At 47.6% G+C, this 21,437-nt stretch overlaps 1 protein-coding gene across 1 annotated transcript in view; it reads left to right on the top strand.

Moving 5' to 3' along the window:
• Nucleotides 1–21,437, top strand: part of PAK6 (p21 (RAC1) activated kinase 6) — a 114,079-nt gene that overhangs the window by 12,432 nt on the left and 80,210 nt on the right. The window lies entirely within an intron of this gene.

A 21,437-nucleotide genomic window follows, 5' to 3' on the forward strand; every position in this document is an offset into this window, starting at 1 on the left:
TGCATGGCAGAAAATGCCCAAAAGTGACCCCATTCTAAAAACTGCACCCCTCAAGGTACTGAAAACCACATTCAAGAAGTTTATTAGCCCTTCAGGTGCTTCACAGGAATTCTTGGAATGTTTGAAAAAAAATGAACATTTAACTTTTATTCACAATTTTTTTTTTTACTTCAGATCCAATTTGTTTTATTTTACCAAGGGTAGCAGGAGAAACTGGACCCCAAAAGTTGTTGTGGAATTTGTCCTGATACCCCATATGTGTGTGTGTGTGTGTGTGGGGGGGGGTGTGGGAACCACCGTTTGGGTGCATGGCAGAGCTCGGAAGGGAAGGAGTGCTGTTTTGGAATACGGACTTTGATGGAATGGTCTGGGGGCGTCACATTGCGTTTGCAGAGCTCTTGATGTACCTAAACAGTAGAAACCCCCCATAAGTGACCCCATATTGGAAACTAGACCCCCCAAGGAACTTATCTAGATGTGTTGTGAGAACTTTGAGCCCCCAAGAGTTTCACTAAAGTTTATAATGCAGAGCGTGAAAATAAAAAAAAATATTTTTTTCCACAAAACTGATTTCTTAGCCCCCAAAGTTTTATTTTCACCAGGGTAACAGGAGGAATTGGACTGCAAAAGTTGTTGTCCAATTTGTCCTGAGTACGCTGATACCCCATATGTGGGGGTAAACCACTGTTTGGGCGCACGGCAGAGCTCGGAAGGGAAGGAGCGCCGTTTTACTTTTTCAACGCAGAATTGGCTGGAACTGAAATCGGAGGCCATGTTGCATTTGGAGAGCCCCTGATGTGCCTAAACAGTGGAAACCCCCCAATTCTAACTCCAACCCTAACCCCAACACACCCCTAACCTTAATTCCAACTCTAACCATAACCCTAACCCAGGGGCTGACTGGCAAATTTTAGCCTGGGGGGCAAGCACACAGCAGTGGCCCATGAGTAGCGGCTCATCCTTAAAGGGGTTGTCGGATCTTATGCTACATGTCTACAGACACTATGTGTGAATCCTCATATCATGCGCTATGAAGATTCTCTGGTGCCGGCAACAGGTGGTCTTGTGACTGCAAGCATGCGATATATATATTCCCAGCCACATTTCGACTAGACTGTTTTGGGCCTTGTTCAATACAGTTGCATTAGGCCATGCAAGTCTGGTCGGCATGTGACCGCATGTATGCAAATCACAAACTTACAGCCACACACCCGCCAAATGACCACAGCACTGCCAGCAATGTGAGAAGCACAAGTCTGCAGTCCAAAGAATGACAGAGTGAATGCACCAATGGCACACACACACACGCACAGCCCCACTGTATAATGACAGACACACACAGCTACACTGTATAATGACACACACACACAGCTACACTGTATAATGACACACAGCCCCACTGTATAATGACACACACAGCCCCACTGTATAATGACACACACACAGCCACACTGTATAATGACACACAGCCCCACTGTATAATGACACACACACACAGCTACACTGTATAATGACACACAGCCCCACTGTATAATGACACACACAGCCCCACTGTATAATGACACACACACACAGCCACACTGTATGACACACAGCCCCACTGTATGACACACACAGCCCCACTGTATGACACACACACACGCACAGCCCCACTGTATAATGACACCCACAGCCCCACTGTATAATGACACCCACACACGCACAGCCCCACTGTATAATGACACACACACAGCCCCACTGTATGACAGGCACACGCACAGCCCCACTGTATAATGACAGGCACACGCACAGCCCCACTGTATAATGACAGGCACACGCACAGCCCCACTGTATAATGACAGGCACACGCACAGCCCCACTGTATAATGACACACACACGCACAGCCCCACTGTATAATGACACACACACGCACAGCCCCACTGTATAATGACACACACACACGCACAGCCACACTGTATAATGGCATACACACACAGCCCCACTGTATAATGGCATACACACACGCACAGCCCCACTGTATAATGACACACACGCACAACCCCACTGTATAATGACACACACACGCACAGCCCCACTGTATAATGACACATGCACAGCCCCACTGTATGACAGGCACACGCACAGCCCCACTGTATAATGACAAACACACACAGCCCCACTGTATAATGACATACACACACCCACAGCCCCACTGTATAATGACACACACGCACAACCCCACTATATAATGACAGGCACACGCACAGCCCCACTGTATGACACACACAGCCCCACTGTATGACACACACACGCACAGCCCCACTGTATAATGACACCCACAGCCCCACTGTATAATGACACCCACACAGCCCCACTGTATGACACACACAGCCCCACTGTATAATGACACACACACGCACAGCCCCACTGTATAATGACACACACACAGCCCCACTGTATGACAGGCACATGCACAGCCCCACTGTATAATGACAGGCACACGCACAGCCCCACTGTATAATGTCAGGCACACGCACAGCCCCACTGTATAATGACACACACACAGCCCCACTGTATGACACACACACGCACAGCCCCACTGTATAATGACACACACGCACAGCCCCACTGTATAATGACACACACACGCACAGCCACACTGTATAATGGCATACACACACAGCCCCACTGTATAATGGCATACACACACGCACAGCCCCACTGTATAATGACACACACACACAACCCCACTGTATAATGACACACACATGCACAACCCCACTGTATAATGACACACACACGCACAGCCCCACTGTATAATGACACATGCACAGCCCCACTGTATAATGACAAACACACACCCACAGCCCCACTGTATAATGACACACACGCACAACCCCACTATATAATGACAGGCACACGCACAGCCCTACTGTATGACACGCACAGCCCCACTCTATAATGACACACACACGCACAGCCCCACTGTATAATGACACACACACAGCCCCACTATATAATGACATATACACACACACACATGTACAGCCCCACTGTATAATGACACACACACGCACAGCCCGACTGTATAATGACACACACACACACACGCACACACGCAACAGCCCCACTCTATAATGACAGGCACACGCACGGCCCCACTGTATGACAGGCACACGCACGGCCCCACTGTATAATGACAGGCACGCGCACGGCCCCACTGTATAATGACACACACACACACAGCCCCACTGTATAATGACAGGCACAAGCACAGCCCCACTATATAATGACAGGCACACGCACGGCCCCACTGTATAATGACACACACACGCACGGCCCCACTGTATAATGACAGGCACAAGCACAGCCCCACTATATAATGACAGGCACAAGCACAGCCCCACTATATAATGACAGGCACACACACGGCCCCACTGTATAATGACACACACACGCACGGCCCCACTGTATAATGACACACACTCACACACAGCCCCCCACTGTATAATGACAGGCACACGCACGGCCCCACTGTATAATGACACGCACACGCATGGCCCCACTGTATAATGACAGGCACATGCACGGCCCCACTGTATAATGACACACACACACACACACACACCCATTGTATAATGACAGGCACACGCACGGCCCCACTATATAATGACAGGCACACGCACGGCCCCACTGTATAATGACACGCACGGCCCCACTGTATAATGACACACATGCAGCTCACAGATGCACGCAGCACACACACGCACGCAGCTCACACACACGCACGCAGCTTACACACACGCACGCAGCTCACACACACGCACGCAGCTCACACGCACGCACGCAGCTCACACACACGCACGCACGCAGCTCACACACATGCACGCAGCTCACACACACACGCACGCAGCTCACACACACGCACGCAGCTCACACACACGCACGCAGCTCACACACACACATGCACGCAGCTCACACGCACACATGCACGCAGCTCACACACACACACACGCACGCAGCTCACACACACACGCACGCACGCAGCTCACACACACACGCACGCAGCTCACACACACACGCACGCACGCAGCTCACACACACACGCATGCAGCTCACACACACACACACACTCTCCTCATACACACACACTCTCTCCTCATACACACACACACTCTCTCCTCATACACACACACACTCTCTCCTCATACACACACAGACACTCTCCTCTGTGGTGCAGGGGCGGCTGATGTCCATGTGCAGCTCTTCAGTTTCTCCTGCTCACAGCTCTGCACTGTCCCGGCACCTCCCCCATCTCTCCTTCTCTGCCGGGATAGCAGATAAGAGTAGGAGAAGCCGGAGCTCCGTGCACACACAGGCGGGTATGCCAGTATGCTGACCTTTCATCTTGGCTGCTGGCTCTCTCCCTCAGAGTGGCAGTGGAGCATAGGAGCTTGCTCATCACATACCCCTGCAGCTTGCATGTTAGGGCTGCTGGCGGGATGACACCATCGCGCACTACAGGTGCGCTATGTATTAGTCACTGGCACTGCCAGTCCTCCAGCGGCCCTGTGCAGCTGCTTAGACACCGGCCCGGGGGGCATATGCATTTCTGCCACCTGGGCCAGCCCGCGCCTGCCCTAACCACACCCCTAACCCTAATCCCAACCCTAACCATCATCAAATTTTGAGAGCTATAATTTATCCATATTTTGGCCCACAGAGTCATGTGAGCTCTTGTCTTTTGCGGGACAAGTTGACATTTTTATTGGTACCATTTTTTGGCACATGACATCTTTTGATCGCTTTTTATTCCGATTTTTGGGAGGCAGAATGAACAAAAGCCAGCAATTCCTGAATTTATTTTGGAGGGAAGCGTTTACACCATTCTGCGTGTGGTAAAATTGATAAAGCAGTTTTATTCTTCGGGTCAGTACGATTACAGCGATACCTCATTTATGTATTTTTTTATGTTTTGGCGCTTTTACACAATAAAAGCTATTTTATATAAAAAATAATTGTTTTTGCATCGCTTTATTCTGAGAGCTATAACTTTTTTTTATTTTTTGCTGATAGAGCTGTGTTGCAGCTTGTTTTCTGCGGGACAAGATGACGTTTTCAGCTGTACCATTTTTATTTACATCTGTCTTTTTGATCGCGTTTTATTGTACTTTTTGTTCGGCAGTATGATGATAAAGCATTGTTTTTTACATAGTAACATAGTAACATTGTTATTAAGGTTGAAGGAAGACTTTAAGTCCATCTAGTTCAACCCATAGCCTAACCTAACATGCCCTAACATTCCTCTTTTTTAATTTATTTTTTTACGGTGTTCACTGAAGGGGTTAACTAGTGGGATAGTTTTATAGAGCGGGTCGTTATGGATGCGTTGATACCAAATATGTGCACTTTTATTGTTTTTATTATTTACATAAATAAATGGATTTATTGGAAAAATATTTTTTTTCTTTATTTCGGGATTTTAAAAAAAATATTTTTTTTTATACATTCTAATTTTTTTAAATCTTTATAACATTGTCCCAGGTTGGGATATTACTATATAAAGTCAGACCGCTGATCTGACACTTTGCACAGTATTAGATCAGCAATCTGACAGGCAGTGTAGGAGGCTTGCCAGCGCCTGCTCTTAGCAGGCGCTGACAAGCCACCTCACTGAAGGCCCAGAAGGACTCTGTGGCCAATTTGCATCTGGGGTCACCATGGAGTGCACCGGAACAACACGATTGCATCGCGTTGTTCTGGTGGGAGAGCGCAGGGTGCCCCCTCCCTGCGCGATTGTTCTCTATGCCGCTGTCACTACTGAAATTGGCATCAGAGGGGATAAATGCCCACAATCAGCGCTAGCACCGATCATGGTCATTACTGTGGGGTGTCAGCTGTCACATACAGCTGACACCTGCTCGCGATCGCCGCAGCGCTCCCCGTGAGACCGCACAATCGTGCCGCCGCACTAGTACTGCGGTTTGTGGGAATGCATGTCGGGAAGGGGTTAAACCCCGTAGGGTCGTCATGGCCGGGGACGGCCATGTTTTAGGGGGTGGGGTGTAAGGAGGTGGCGGGGACCCTCGTCTGCCCTCTCTCTTAATAATAATAATAATAATTTTTATTTATATAGCGCCAACATATTCCGCAGCGCTTTACAAATTATAGAGGGGACTTGTACAGACAATAGACATTACAGCATAACAGAAATACAGTTCAAAACAGATACCAGGAGGAATGAGGGCCCTGCTCGCAAGCTTACAAACTATGGGGAAAAGGGGAGACACGAGAGGTGGATGGTAACAATTGCTTTAGTTATTCGGACCAGCTATAGTGTAAGGCTCAGGTGTTCATGTAAAGCTGCATGAACCAGTATGTAGCAGTACAGACACAGAGGGCTAATACCGCATAAAGTGTATGAGAACATGATGCGAGGAACTTTTTTTTTTTTTTTTTTATTATAAATAGGCCACACAGGGATCGTTAGGTTAATGCATTGAGGCGGTAGGCCAGTCTGAACAAATGAGTTTTTAGGGTACGCTTAAAACTGTGGGGATTGGGGATTAATCGTATTAACCTAGGTAGTGCATTCCAAAAAATCGGCGCAGCACGTGTAAAGTCTTGGAGACGGGAGTGGGAGGTTCTGATTATTGAGGATGCTAACCTGAGGTCATTAGCGGAGCGGAGGGCACGGGTAGGGTGGTAGACTGATACCAGAGAGGAGATGTAGGGTGGTGCTGAGCCATGGAGTGCTTTGTGGATGAGGGTAGTAGCACCCGTGTGCTGGGCCCATGCCCCTTATGTGTTACCCAGACGGTGTACCTGTTTATTAATGCACTAGATGGTGGCCCGATTCTAACGCATCAGCCACCTAGTATATATCATAGCCACATAGTATATAACACAGCCCATGCAGTATATAACACAGGCACATAGTATATAGCACAGGCACGTAGTATATAGCACAGCCTAAGTAGTATATAACACAGCCCACACAGTATATAACAAAGCCCACACAGTATATAACACAGGCACGTAGTATATAGCACAGGCACGTAGTATATAACGCACAGCCCACACAGTATATAACACAGGCACGCAGTATATAACACAGCCCATGCAGTATATAACACAGGCACGTAGTATATAACACAGCCCACGCAGTATATAACAGAGCCCACGCAGTATATAACAGAGCCCACGCAGTATATAACAGAGCCCACGCAGTATATAACACAGGCACGTAGTACATAGCACAGGCACGTAGTATATTGCACAGCCACGTAGTATATAGCATAGGCCATGTAGTATATAACACAGCCCACACAGTATCTAACACAGCCCACGTAGTATATAACACAGGCCACGTGGTATATAACAGAGCCCACGCAGTATATGACACAGGCATGTAGTTTATAGCACAGGCACGTAGTATGTTGCACAGCCACGTAGTATATAGCACAGGCCACATAGTATACAACACAGCCCACGCAGTATATAGCACAGCCCACGCAGTATATAACAGCCCATGTAGTATATAAAGCAGGCCACGTAGTATATAGCAATGTGGGCACCATATCCCTGTTGGAAAAACAATTAAAATAAAAAATAGTTATATACTCACCTTCCGGCGGGCCCCGGATCCAGCCGAGGCCTTTACCGATGCTCCTTGTGAGACCACCACGTGATCTCAGGTCATTGCTGCAATGCATTATTTTTAACATTCTATGTTTTTACTATTGATGCTGCATTGATGTTGTCAGGGTTCCTTTCAGTGGGGCGAAGTTTCCTGCTGGCATAAGCGATTACTCTCTCCTTACCTGTTGTGAATTCTGTGGCAGAGCTCCCTCCTGTGGTCACAAGTGGTACTTCGGCTGATTCTCTCTGTAAGCTTCCGTTGGTGGAGGGAAGTGGTACTGCGGCTTCTGAGTTTCCTCCCTCAGGTGATGTGGTGAGGTCGTTAGGTGCTGCTCTACTTAACTACACCTAGTGCTTTGATCCTGGCTTCCTGTCAATGTTCCAGTATTGGACTTGTTTTCCTCCTGGATCGTTCCTGTGGCCTGCTGCTCTGCATAGCTAAGTTTTCCTTTGCTATTTTGTTTGCTTTTCTTCTGTCCAGCTTATCTATTTGTTTGCTGGAAGCTCTGGGACGCAGAGGGTGTACCTCCGTGCCGTTAGTTCGGTACGGAGGGTCTTTTTGCCCCCTTTGCGTGGTTTTTAGGGTTTTGTGTTGACCGCAAAGTTACCTTTCCTATCCTCGCTCTGTTCAGAAAGTCGGGCCTCACTTTGCTAAATCTATTTCATCTCTACGTTTGTCTTTTCATCTTACTCACAGTCATTATATGTGGGGGGCTGCCTTTTCCTTTGGGGTATTTCTCTGAGGCAAGGTAGGCTTATTTTCTATCTTCAGGCTAGCTAGTTTCTCAGGCTGTGCCGAGTTGCATAGGTAGCGTTGGGCGCAATCCACGGCTGCCTCTAGTGTTGTTGTATAGGATTAGGGATTGCGGTCAACAGAGTTCCCACGTCTCAGAGCTCGTTCTATGTTTTTGGATTATTGTCAGATCACTGTATGTGCTCTGACCTCTATGTTCACTGGGTACTGAATTGCCTAATCATAACACTTACCCTTCTGGACTTGGGATAGCACGGCTCCCAGTCCCACATTGCTGGCATCAGTATACAATACAAATGGCTGGTCGTACTCAGGGTAAGCCAGCACTTCTTCTCCCGTCAGCACCGACTTTAAGCAGGTGAACGATCCTTCCAGTTCGTCGTTCCAGTCGAATGGGGCATTTTTGCCCTTGGGTTTCTTGGACTGGCCCACCAACAGGTCTTGTAATGGCATGGCCTTCTTGGTGAAGTCCTTGATAAACCTCCGGTAGTAACCCACCAACCCGAGGAATTGCCGGACTTCATGGAGGTTACCGGGCTGCGGCCAGTCCTTGATCACCGTGACTTTGTCAGGGTCTGGGGCCACTCCTTTGGCACTCACCACATGGCCCAGGTACTGCACTTTGGGTTTTAGCAGATGGCATTTGGACGGTTTCACCTTTAAGCCGAAATTGGACAGAGCTTCAAACACCTCGGCCAGGTGCTTCAAGTGGTCTTCATAGGTCTTGGAGAAGACAATGACATCGTCCAGATATAGCAACACGGTTTCAAAGTTCTTATGCCCCAGACAGCACTCCATCATCCTCTGGAATGTTCCCGGAGCATTACACAATCCAAAAGGCATGTAGTTGAATTCGCAGAGGCCCATCGGTGTCGTGAAGGCCGTCTTTTCCTTGTCCGCCTCCGCCACGGGAACCTGCCAGTACCCACTGGTGAGATCTAAGATAGAAAAGTATTTAGCGGACTTTAAGGCAGCCAAGTACTCCTCTATCCTGGGTAGGGGATATGCGTCCTTATGTGTAATGCGGTTTAATTGCCTATAATCCACACACATCCTCATGGTGCCATCTTTCTTTCTAACGAGGACTAACGGAGCTGCCCAGGGGCTACAGCTGTCTCTCACTACCCCAACCTCCTTCATTTCTCGCAACATGTCCTTGGCACACTGATAATGAGCTGGGGGTACAGGACGGTATCTTTCTTTTACGGGTGGGTGATCTCCTGTGGGGATGTGATGTTGAATCCCTTTTACCCGCCCGAAATCAAGGGGGTGTTTGCTGAATACCCGCTCATACTCGTGAACCACCCTGTAGGCCCCCTGTATCTGGTGAGATGGAGTAGCATCAGTGCCCACATGTAATTCTTGGCACCAATCTTTTGATTGCTCTGCAGAGCCGTTGTCCTCCGCCGACTTGGACGGAGCCAAGGGCCCGGGTGCTGGTATCACACTATTACTAACAGTAAACAGCTTGGCAAGTGTGACATATTTAGTTAGGTGGACTTCCTCTTCCCCGCAGTTAAGGACGCGTACTGGCACCCTCCCTTGGCGGACGTCAACCACCCCTCTGGCTGTCAGGAGAGTAGGCCGGTTATCTGAATACACCGGCTCTACCAGGGCCTGATAATTTTTACCCCTAAGGCCTATGGCTGCCCGACACCAACATCTCACTCCTGGGGGGTATCGCAATGGGGTTTGAATCACTCACTGTGACCCAGCCAATTTCACCACCGGTCAATTCCACCTGCTTTCTCTGCATCAGAACTCTGATCTCTTTCTGCAAGGCATGCTGTTCGCTGTGCCCAGCTTTTTCGGCTACCTGCTGCATCAAGACAATAACTTCTGCAAGACAATTTTCTATAACATTAGTACCGATAGTCATCATGGGGTTACATTCACGTCGATCAATATCAACAATAACAATGCCCTGGGCCTCCAATTCTACCCGCCCCACTTTGATGGTGACCTCCTTATACCCCACTTGTGGCAGTGGCTGACCATTACTAGCTATGATGGTGAAATCGTCATTGGGGCCATGGGTAATGTCGGTGTCCTCCCAATAGCGTTTATAGAGGACGTAGGGCATAGTCGTCACCTGGGAACCGGTGTCCAACAGAGCGTTCATGGGGATACCGTCGATCACGATGGGGAGAACTGGTCGCCCCCGACGTATTTGGCTCTCCAATGTTGCGGGCCTGATCGTCCTATTCCTGGGGGTTGGCCCTTTACCCCAGGGGTTGCTCGTTTAAAGGACAGTACCTTGCAAGATGGCCCACTTGGTGGCAGCGGCGGCAAATCGGTCGTCCATCTCGATGGAAGCGATCGTCGTCTCGGCCTCTGGTCAACGGGATCCTCTGTCGCTGCCAGGGGACATCCTCCGGTCTAGAAGCCAGCTGGATCTTCTCCTTGGGGGCCTCCTGTAGGGACTGGATGGTCCGGGCTAGGGAAGCAACGCTCTTGGTCAGCTCTTGCATCTGGAGGCGTAGTCCTGCAGGGGAGTCGTCATCCAGAGTCTGGGCATCGGCCTCAGCAGAGATGGGTGTTTCTGGCGCCACCTCCTGGAGGTACGTGAGAGCTTGACGCCTGGGGAGTACAGCACGGCTGGGCTGTCGCTCTGGGAGCGCTTGGATGGCTTTATCTTTGAATAGCGCAAAGGTCAGGTCTGGGTTCTGCATGGCTAAGAAATATAGTTGAGTCCTTTGGTTACTGCACAGGAGCCCCTCGATGAACCGCTCTTTTAGGAGTTTATCTTCATCTTGCATGCTGCTGAGGTCACTCTGCTTGATGGCCCGCAGTGCCTCCTGAAGATTGAGGGCATAGTCCCGTAAGCTATCCTGCGGCCTCTGCTTGCACCCATAGAATGCCAATTTAATTTCCGTAGCGGTGCGGGTGTCAAAGGTGGTTTTTAGCTTTGCAAGGACCTGCTGTGCAGTTTTCTTATCCGCGGCGGGCCAGGACTTCGCTTCTCTCAAAGCCGCGCCAAAGAGCTGTCCAGTTATCATATGAACCTTCTAAGGCTTTGTCACGGGATAAAACTCGAGCAGGCTGCAAATCCCCTCTTTAAAGTCAGTGAACGTGTGGGCTTCTCCGGAGTATCGTGGGAGCCAGGTGGCCCCTGGTAGGTACGGCATGGAGAAGGGCATTATGGCTGTTGTGGCTGTAGCAGTGTCTAGCTGGCCGGTGGGAGCAGCAGGCCCCGTGGCTTCCGGCGGTGGTACCAGGCCCGCGGCTGCGTCTACTACGGGGTCTGGAAGTGCCCCCGCAGCTGTGGCCGCCGCTTCTCCTGGATCTGACATGGCCGTTCTTCCTTCCTGTTAACCCCCCGGGGTCGGAGTTCCACTTCCGTTATGGGCACTTCACCGCGCCTTTTCGTTCCGCGCTCTTTTTGGCCGGCTCCGCCCATGAAACAATGGCTCCTCCCCTCGTGCCCCACTCGGCGTGGCAATGGCGGATTTTTGGCGGCAATTAGCAATACACAGTCTTTGCAAGGGATCACAGTTCGAGTACAATTCAACACAGTTCCGAGGCACACATGACCTGATTCTTTCAGGCTTAAGTAGATCCTGTTCGTGACGCCAAATTGGAGCGCCCCCAGACACAGGGCCACAAGCTTTCAATACCGGGCCCTTCAGTCTCTGAATTAGGATCGTCACGGTGGCTAGACTCGGTCTGTGACCCTGCTAAGGGACGCCCAATGAAAGTTGATGGTGTGATGCGTGGTGCGAGGCGCGATGAATAACAAGGACACAGGGTTGCAGTCTCTTTACTGAAGGCTTTAGGATCCGCAATCCAGAACACTGCTAACAGGGCTGGCTGAGACCGGCCGGTCCGATGGCACATCCAGAGTTTCCTTTGCAGGTGGAAATCAGTGCCTACCCACTAGCGCCTGTGTGTTGTAGTCCTTCCCTGCTGAGCACCACGGGATAGTCCTCACAACTGTTGTGTCTGTGTTCGTTGTTCTTTCTCTCTCTTCGTCCCCCAGGTGATATGGTTAGGGCGCACCCGTATGACGGGTAGGCCTGGAGTTATTCTGGGACCCTAGAGATGCCCCTCTCCCACAGTTGCCTCCTTTTGTCTGCTTAGGTGATTTAGGTGAGACAGTCAATCTATAATTAGCTGCCCTGCCGTGTTGAAGTAATGCGTAAAGTCTCTTACTTTCTCGGTGCTCCGGCCACCGCTATGCGCCTCAGAAGGATGTTGCCTCGGTCTCACGGCACGACTCCTACTGGCTCTAACTCCTTTACACTGTGATTCTGCTTCTCACTTCTCCACAATCAACTTCGCTTTGTGTCCTTTCTAGAATACCGCCGCAAGGTAGTACAGGCGCGGCTCCGTAACGTTCTGTTCTCCTTTCTAGCCCGCTGTCAGGATCCCATCCCTGACAGGTCCTCTCTATAGCTCTCCCGGGCTCTTTCTGACTAACTTCCTGTCCAACCCCCAGTTTTACCAGAGTGTGAAGAGTGGCCTACTAGATAGAACCACTCCCCCTGGTGGCCGGAGTGTGAAGTGTCATGTGTGTTTGTGATACCTGGTCAGAACTCCTTTAGTGCCATCAGACGTACCATCACTCCCCATAGCGGCAGAGTGTCATACTGCAATGACCAGATCTCTGGGGCGCTGCATATGTATAAGGAAAAGCTTTCTGCAATGGGACAACTCCTTTTAACCCTTCCTGAACTCACCATTATCCTTTATCCATCCTTCTTTAGGACCTGTACCTAAGTTTGGCATGTGAGTAAGAGGCAGACATGCTGAGCTTAGCCTTACGCATTCTGTGACTCTTAACACGGGGTTTCCGGTTTTATGCAAATGAAGGTTAATCATTGTATTATAAAAATTTAACTACTTCCTTATAAATGTTGAGTTAAATTTTTTTTACTATTTTGTCCAGTCATAACAAGGGATGGAAGAATCGATTCGCAAGACTACGGCTCATCGACCTGGTGAATAACCTGTGACTGCTGGACAGGAGGCCTGTGAATCTCCTTACTGCCAGGCTCTTCTTTTGATTGGCTAAGGCTGGATTGACGTCATCATTGCGGTGTGACGCAAACATATGACAGCATGCCTGCCCTGCTAATCAAAAAATGCCAGGGATAACGGGAGGCAAGTAGAAATTTGCAAGTCTCCTGTCCAGCAGTAACAGATTAAGGACCTGGACGATGGACCAGAATCCTGCAAATCAGTTCTCCCATCTCTAGCCATAACATATTGATGACCTATCCATAAGTTATCAGTATCAGATCAGTGGGGGGCTCAGCACCCGGCACCCTCACTGATTAGCTCTGATAGTGGCTGGATGGAATCACTTGAATGGCGCTGTTCTATCAAAGGTGCAGTAGCCACTGCCATGTACCGCAGAACAGCTCCTATACCCGGCAGCGGCCCTTACACATTCAATGGAGTTGCCCTTTACAATCTGTGGCCGCCAGACCAAATTTCAGCTGATCACTAGGGGTCCTGATTGTCAAACCTCCACCAATCTAATATTGATGACCTATGCATAGACCTTAATTCCCGGACTGGTCACCTGTCTTTTGACCTGAGTTTACAGGTTGTAAGTCCGGATTAGAATACGTGCTGCCAGTCCAGACATTGCGGTCTGTATACGGAACATGAAATAACACTGGCTAAATTTAACTTCAGTCTGTACAAATTGCAGACTAAAATGTTATGCTGCCATCCACTGACAGCAAGCAGACTATTAAGGATAAATGAAACTTAAATAAAAAAAAATAAAAAAAAATCATAAAACGTTGTAAAACACTTAATTAATCCCTTCATGACCCAGCCTATTTTGACCTTAAAGACCTTGCCGTTTTTTGCAATTCTGACCAGTGTCCCTTTATGAGGTAATAACTCAGGAAAGCTTCAACGGATCCTAGCGGTTCTGAGACTGTTTTTTCGTGACATATTGGGCTTCATGTTAGTGGTAAATTTAGGTCAATAAATTCTGCATTTATTTGTGATAAAAACGGAAATTTGGCGAAAATTTTGAAAATTTTGCAATTTTCACATTTTGAATTTTTATTCTGTTATACCAGAGAGTTATGTGACACAAAATAGTTAATAAATAACATTTCCCACATGTATACTTTACATCAGCACAATTTTGGAAACAAATTTTTTTTTTGCTAGGAAGTTATAAGGGTTAAAATTTGACCAGCGATTTCTCATTTTTACAACGAAATTTACAAAACCATTTTTTTTAGGGACCACCTCACATTTGAAGTCAGTTTGAGGGGTCTATATGGCTGAAAATACCCAAAAGTGACACCATTCTAAAAAATGCACCCCTCAAGGTGCTCAAAACCACATTCAAGAAGTTTATTAACCCTTCAGGTGCTTCACAGCAGCAGAAGCAACATGGAAGGAAAAAATGAACATTTAACTTTTTAGTCACAAAAATGATCTTTTAGCAACAATTTTTTTATTTTCCCAATGGTAAAAGGAGAAACTGAACCACGAAAGTTGTTGTCCAATTTGTCCTGAGTACGCTGATACCTCATATGTGGGGGTAAACCACTGTTTGGGCGCACGGCAGGGCTTGGAAGGGAAGGAGCGCCATTTGACTTTTTGAATGGAAAATTGGCTCCACTCTTTAGCGGACACCATGTCACGTTTGGAGAGCCCCCGTGTGCCTAAAAATTGGAGCGTCCCCACAAGTGACCCCATTTTGGAAACTAGACGCCCCAAAAAACTTATCTAGATGCATAGTGAGCACTTTGAACCCCCAGGTGCTTCACAAATTGATCCGTTAAAATGAAAAAGTACTTGTTTTTCACAAAAAAATTCTTTTAGCCTCAACTTTTTCATTTTCACATGGGCAACAGGATAAAATGGATCATAAAATTTGTTGGGCTATTTCTCCCGAGTACGCAGATACCTCATATGTGGGGGTAAACCACTGTTTGGGCACACGGCAGGGCTAGGAAGGGAAGGCGCGCCATTTGACTTTTTGAATGGAAAATTAGCTCCAATTGTTAGCGGACACCATGTCGCGTTTGGAGAGCCCCTGTGTGCCTAAACATTGGAGCTCCCCCACAAGTGACCCCATTTTGGAAACTAGACCCCCCAAGAAACTTATCTAGATGCATATTGAGCACTTTAAACCCCCAGGTGCTTCACAGAAGTTTATAACGCAGAGCCATGAAAATAAAAAATAATTTTTCTTTCCTCAAAAATGATTTTTTAGCCTGGAATTTCCTATTTTTCCAAGGGTAATAGGAGAAATTGGACCCCAAATGTTGTTGTCCAGTTTGTCCTGAGTACGCTGATACCCCATATGTGGGGGTAAACCACTGTTTGGGCGCACGGCAGGGCTCGGAAGGGAAGGCACGCCATTTGGCTTTTTAAATGGAAAATTAGCTCCAATCATTAGCAGACACCATGTCACGTTTGGAGAACCCCTGTGTGCCTAAACATTGGAGATCCCCCACAAATGACACCATTTTGGAAACTAGACCCCCAAAGGAACTAATCTAGATTTGTGGTGAGGACTTTGAACCCCCAAGTGCTTCACAGAAGTTTATAACGCAGAGCCATGAAAATAAAAAAAAAATTATTTTCTCAAAAATGATATTTTAGCCTGCAATTTTTTATTTTCCCAAAGGTAACAGGAGAAATTTGACCCCAAAAGTTGTTGTCCAGTTTCTCCTGAGTACGCTGATACCCCATATGTGGGGGTAAACCACTGTTTGGGCACATGCCGGGGCTTGGAAGTGAAGTAGTGACGTTTTGAAATGCAGACTTTGATGGAATGCTCTGTGGGCATCACGTTGCGTTTGCAAAGACCCTGATGTGGCTAAACAGTAGAAACCCCCCCTAAGTGACCCCATTTTGGAAACAAGACCCTGAAAGGAACTTATCTAGATGTGTGGTGAGCACTTTGAACCCCCAAGTGCTTCACAGAAGTTTATAATGCAGAGCCGTGAAAATAATAAATACGTTTTCTTTCCTCAAAAATAATTATTTAGCCCAGAATTTTTTATTTTCCCAAGGGTTACAGGAGAAATTGGACCCCAAAAGTTGTTGTCCAGTTTCTCCTGAGTACGCTGATACCCCATGTGTTGGGGTAAACCACTGTTTGGGCACACGTCGGGGCTCAGAAGGGAAGTAGTGACTTTTGAAATGCAGACTTTGATGGAATGGTCTGCGGGCGTCACGTTGCGTTTGCAGAGCCCCTGGTGTGCCTAAACAGTAGAAACCCCCCACAAGTGACCCCATTTTGGAAACTAGACCCCCCCAAGGAACTTATCTAGATATGTGGTGAGCACTTTGAACCCCCAAGTGCTTCACAGACGTTTACAACGCAGAGCCGTGAAAATAAAAAATCATTTTTCTTTCCTCAAAAATGATGTTTTAGCAAGCATTTTTTTATTTTCACAAGGGTAACAGGAGAAATTGGACCCCAGTAATTGTTGCGCAGTTTGTCCTGAGTATGCTGGTACCCCATATGTGGGGGTAAACCACTGTTTGGGCACACGTCGGGGCTCGGAAGTGAGGGAGCACCATTTGACTTTTTGAATACAAGATTGGCTGGAATCAATGGTGGCGCCATGTTGCGTTTGGAGACCCCTGATGTGCCTAAACAGTGGAAACCCCTCAATTCTAACTCCAACACACCCCTAACCCTTATCCCAACTGTAGCCATAACCCTTATCACAACCCTAACCACAACCCTAATTCCAACCCTAACCCTAAGGCTATGTGCCCACGTTGCGGATTCGTGTGAGATTTTTCAGCATCATTTTTGAAAAATCCGTGGGTAAAAGGCACTGCGTTTTACCTGTGGATTTACCGCGGATTTCCAGTATTTTTTTGTGCGGATTTCACCTGCGGATTCCTATTGAGGAACAGGTGTAAAACGCTGCGGAATCCGCACAAAGAATTGACATGCTGCGGAAAATACAAAGCATTTCCGCGCGGTATTTTCCGCACCATGGGCACAGCGGATTTGGTTTTCCATAGGTTTACTTGGTACTGTAAACCTGATGGAACACTGCTGCGAATCCTCAGCGGCCAATCCACTGCGGATCCGCAGCCAAATCCGCACCGTGTGCACATAGCCTAATTCTAAAGGTATGTGCACACGCTGCGGAAAATGCTGCGGATCCGCAGCAGTTTCCCATGAGTTTACAGTTCAATGTAAACCTATGGGAAACAAAAATCGCTGTACACATGCTGCAGAAAAACTGCACGGAAACGCAGCGGTTTACATTCCGCAGCATGTCACTTCTTTCTGCGGATTCCGCAGCGGTTTTACAACTGCTCCAATAGAAAATCGCAGTTGTAAAACTGCAGTGAAATGTGCAGAAAAACCGCGGTAAATCCGCCATAAATCTGCAGCGGTTTAGCACTGCGGATTTATGAAATCCGCAGCGGAAAAATCCGCAGAGGACCAGAATATGTGTGCACATACCGAAACCCTACCCCTACCCCTATCCCTAACCCTAACCCTATCCCTACCCCTAACCCTACCCCTAACCCTACCCCTAACCCTACCCCTAACCCTACCCCTAACCCTAACCCTATTCTAACCTTAGTGGAAAAAAAAATTCTTTATTTTTTTTTATTGTCCCTACCTATTGGGGTGACAAGGGGGGGGGGTCATTTACTATTTTTTTTTATTTCGATCTCAGTGATCAAAATGCACTTTGGAACGAATCTGCCGGCCGGCAGATTCGGCGGGCGCACTGCGCATGCGCCCGCCATTTTGGAAGATGGAGGCGCCCAGGGAGAAGACGGATGGACCCCGGGAGGAACGGTAAGTATGATGGGGTGGAGGGGGGAGCACAGGGGGGTAGATGGGAGCATGGGGGGGGGGTAAATCGGAGCACGGGGGGTGGATTGGAGCATTGGGGGGGTGCATTGGAGCATCGGGGGGTGGATCGGACTGCAGGGGGGGTGGATCGGACTGCAGGGGGGGTGGATCGGAGCACGGGGGGGTGGATGATGCACGGGGGGGTGGATCGGAGTGCAGGGGGTGGTTGGAGCACGGGGGTGGGATTGGAGCACGGGGGTGAGCGGACAAGAGCACAGGGGGAGCGGAGCACAGGACGGAGGGGAGCCGGAGCAGTGTAAACGACAGATCGGAGGGCTGGGGGGGCGATCGATGGGGTGGGGTGGGGGCAAATTAGTGTTTCCAGCCATGGCCGATGATATTGCAGCATCGGCCATGGCTGGATTGTAATATTTCACCAGTTTTAATAGGTGAAATATTACAAATCGCTCTGATTGGTAGTTTCACTTTCAACAGCCAATCAGAGCGATCGTAGCCACGGGGGGTGAAGCCACCCCCCCTGGGCTAAACTACCACTCCCCCTGTCCCTGCAGATCGGGTGAAATGGGAGTTAACCCTTTCACCCGATCTGTAGGGATGCGATCTTTCCATGACGCCACACAGGCGTCATGGGTCGGATTGGCACCGACTTTCATGACGCCTACGTGGCGTCATGGGTCGGGAAGGGGTTAAAGGACTTTTCCTGCCATTAGAAATGAAGACATATGGCTAGGATACGCCATAGCTCGGAATGACGTTAAAGGGATTGGCCAAGAATTTGCAGATAAGGGTCTGTTTTTTGGAACAATGTGTTACGTACGGCATTTTTTCCTTAGTTTTACCCTTGTGTAGTACTGATGCTACTTCCTGCTCCACAACTGTCGGCAGGCTAAGAGGAGAACTAAAAATAAATTCACACAAATCTTTTGCAATATTATTTTGTTATATTCAAAAAGATCAGTTCTTCATACATTCAAAATGAATTTCAAACTGGTGACCGCCAGGTCTTTCCGGCCGCCTCACTTGCCGCCATCGCTCTGTTATGTCTATCTGCGGTTTGACACGCAGGGAAGCAGGAGCACAGAGACTTCCTGTAATCCAGCTCCAATTCCTGTAAGCTATTGGACAGTGGCTGAAGCAATGCATAATGGTGAGTGAAAGTTCCCGCATCTATAGTGCTGGCAGAATTCTGAAGAGAATTCCCTTACCCAAACAAAGTGGATGACAAGTTACACACAGTATAAGAATTGGAACAGTATTAAACTAGTAGGTTCACCAAAAATCGATTTTCAACTGGGGGGTTAGGGTAGTGAGACCGTGCTTCTACTGGTTTGGGGAGAAATTAACATTGGTCTACAGTGATTTAAGATCGGTTCAGAAAATGAACAGGGAATGTGACTAATATGTAGGCGTCATGAAAAGAGCCTAGTCGCATGAGGCCATATATTGATTTGTCAGATATGATGTGGTATCTTTTCCGAAATGAATTCAACAGAAAAAAATCTGTGTATGAAAATGGAGACATTAGGAGCCTGTACTGTAGGGACCCACATGAATCTATCAATATGGTATTACTAGTTGGCCCATGTGAAATTTCGCACATTGGTTGTAGGGGGGCAGGCAATGTGTGTCACTGACATATATATGTTTTCACGAATATTTGAGGCCATGGATCCATTCTATGTCCATTTTGCAAGCCGGAGAGAAAATCTCGCCATATGGATGTCATACAGATGTCACACGGATGCTTACATGCGAGAAAATCGCATCCTCGCACTGCACACAGATGACATACGGATCACTGTTCAGGGAACATTTCTGCGATTGTCGTCAGTGTAAAACGGACCGATTTTGTTTATATGTTGTGTGTGACTCCAGCCTGAAGGAGATCCTCCAACATTAAACATAATGGTATTTTACTTACTGATCAGAAGGGGTCTGATTGTCAGAACCTTACAAAAGAACAGGGGCAGCAACATTTTTTTGCCCTCCACAGCAGCACTGCCATCTATCTCCAGTGTAGGGAAGTGTAACACAGCCCTATGTATGTGAACAAAGCAGCTCCCTGTACAGCAGTGCCACTTTGACAGTAAAAATGATGAAGGAGAATTGACCCCATAACTGAGCGTATTTACACCATTGTATAATAATTGGGAATATCCCTTTTAAAAAAAAATAATATCTGCAGATTATTTTACCTTTTTTTTTTCCTATGGTTGGATTTTTTTTTCTTCAATTTTTGCAAGGTTGTTTCCACCAATCTCTCCCATCGGGAAACAATGTACAGTCTGAGTTATGTCAACGCTGCAGTTTTTTACTTGAAACCAGAGGTGACTCCAGGTCACCAATAAGCTGCAACCTTAAAAAGAAGATAGACTTTTCTATGTAATTTGTAATGTCTCTTTTAGGCTGCATTAATTTATATCTTCAGTTTTGAAGCTGAAGTCTTAAACAGGTAAAGTTTTACTTTTATTCTACTTCTACATATGTAGCAAATATTTTATATGTACCTGCCTGAAATCGGCTGGGCAAGGAGTTCGGCAAGCTGGAAAGCCCCCAAAGCAAATATTAGGATTTGTTTCAGCTTTGTATTAGTATGCTTTGGGGTATTGTGGTGCCACCTGCAGGTCATTTTTCCTTACTGCAGTTTTATGAAAATTAATGTTTAAAGTGTATTTTGTGATCACATTGTGGATGTGTGGTTTGTTTGGCTATTTCCTTGCTGAAGAGGGCAAGTTTACCTTTCAAATGGTGTATCATTTGTGGGTGTGGGTGCAGTATGAACGGAGATACAAAGGAATCACAGAAAAAGAGTGTTTTGAAATAATATAGAAGGATGGCCCATACAAAAGAGCCCTAATAATGTCATGCAGGCTCAGACTGGACAATAGGGGAACCGGTGAATTCCCTGGTGGGCCCCCAACCACTAAATTGGCACATTACACTTGACAGACTATATACGGTATATCTCATCAATCATCTAACAGGTTACTTATTTGTGAATGAGGGTAATGTAATATTTGCATGTGGCTGAACAGTGGGCCCCCAGAGTCAATATTACCCTTGTAACCCCAGTCCGACACGGCTACTACATGCACAAGGCCTCACACTAATCACTGACAGCAGTGCTAAGAGCTTTAGGTGTATTGCCCCATTGTTCTAGCTGAGCCCCAATATCATACTTTAGCTTAAACCTGTTCTACCCATTTTCGAACAAATATGAGTAATTCGTTTTTTTTCGACACTATTGTTTCATACGTGGTGGTAAAAGTCATGCTTTGGAA

This window comes from Ranitomeya imitator, chromosome 1 (assembly GCF_032444005.1).
Source record: "Ranitomeya imitator isolate aRanImi1 chromosome 1, aRanImi1.pri, whole genome shotgun sequence".
Taxonomy (NCBI): Eukaryota; Metazoa; Chordata; class Amphibia; order Anura; family Dendrobatidae; genus Ranitomeya; species Ranitomeya imitator.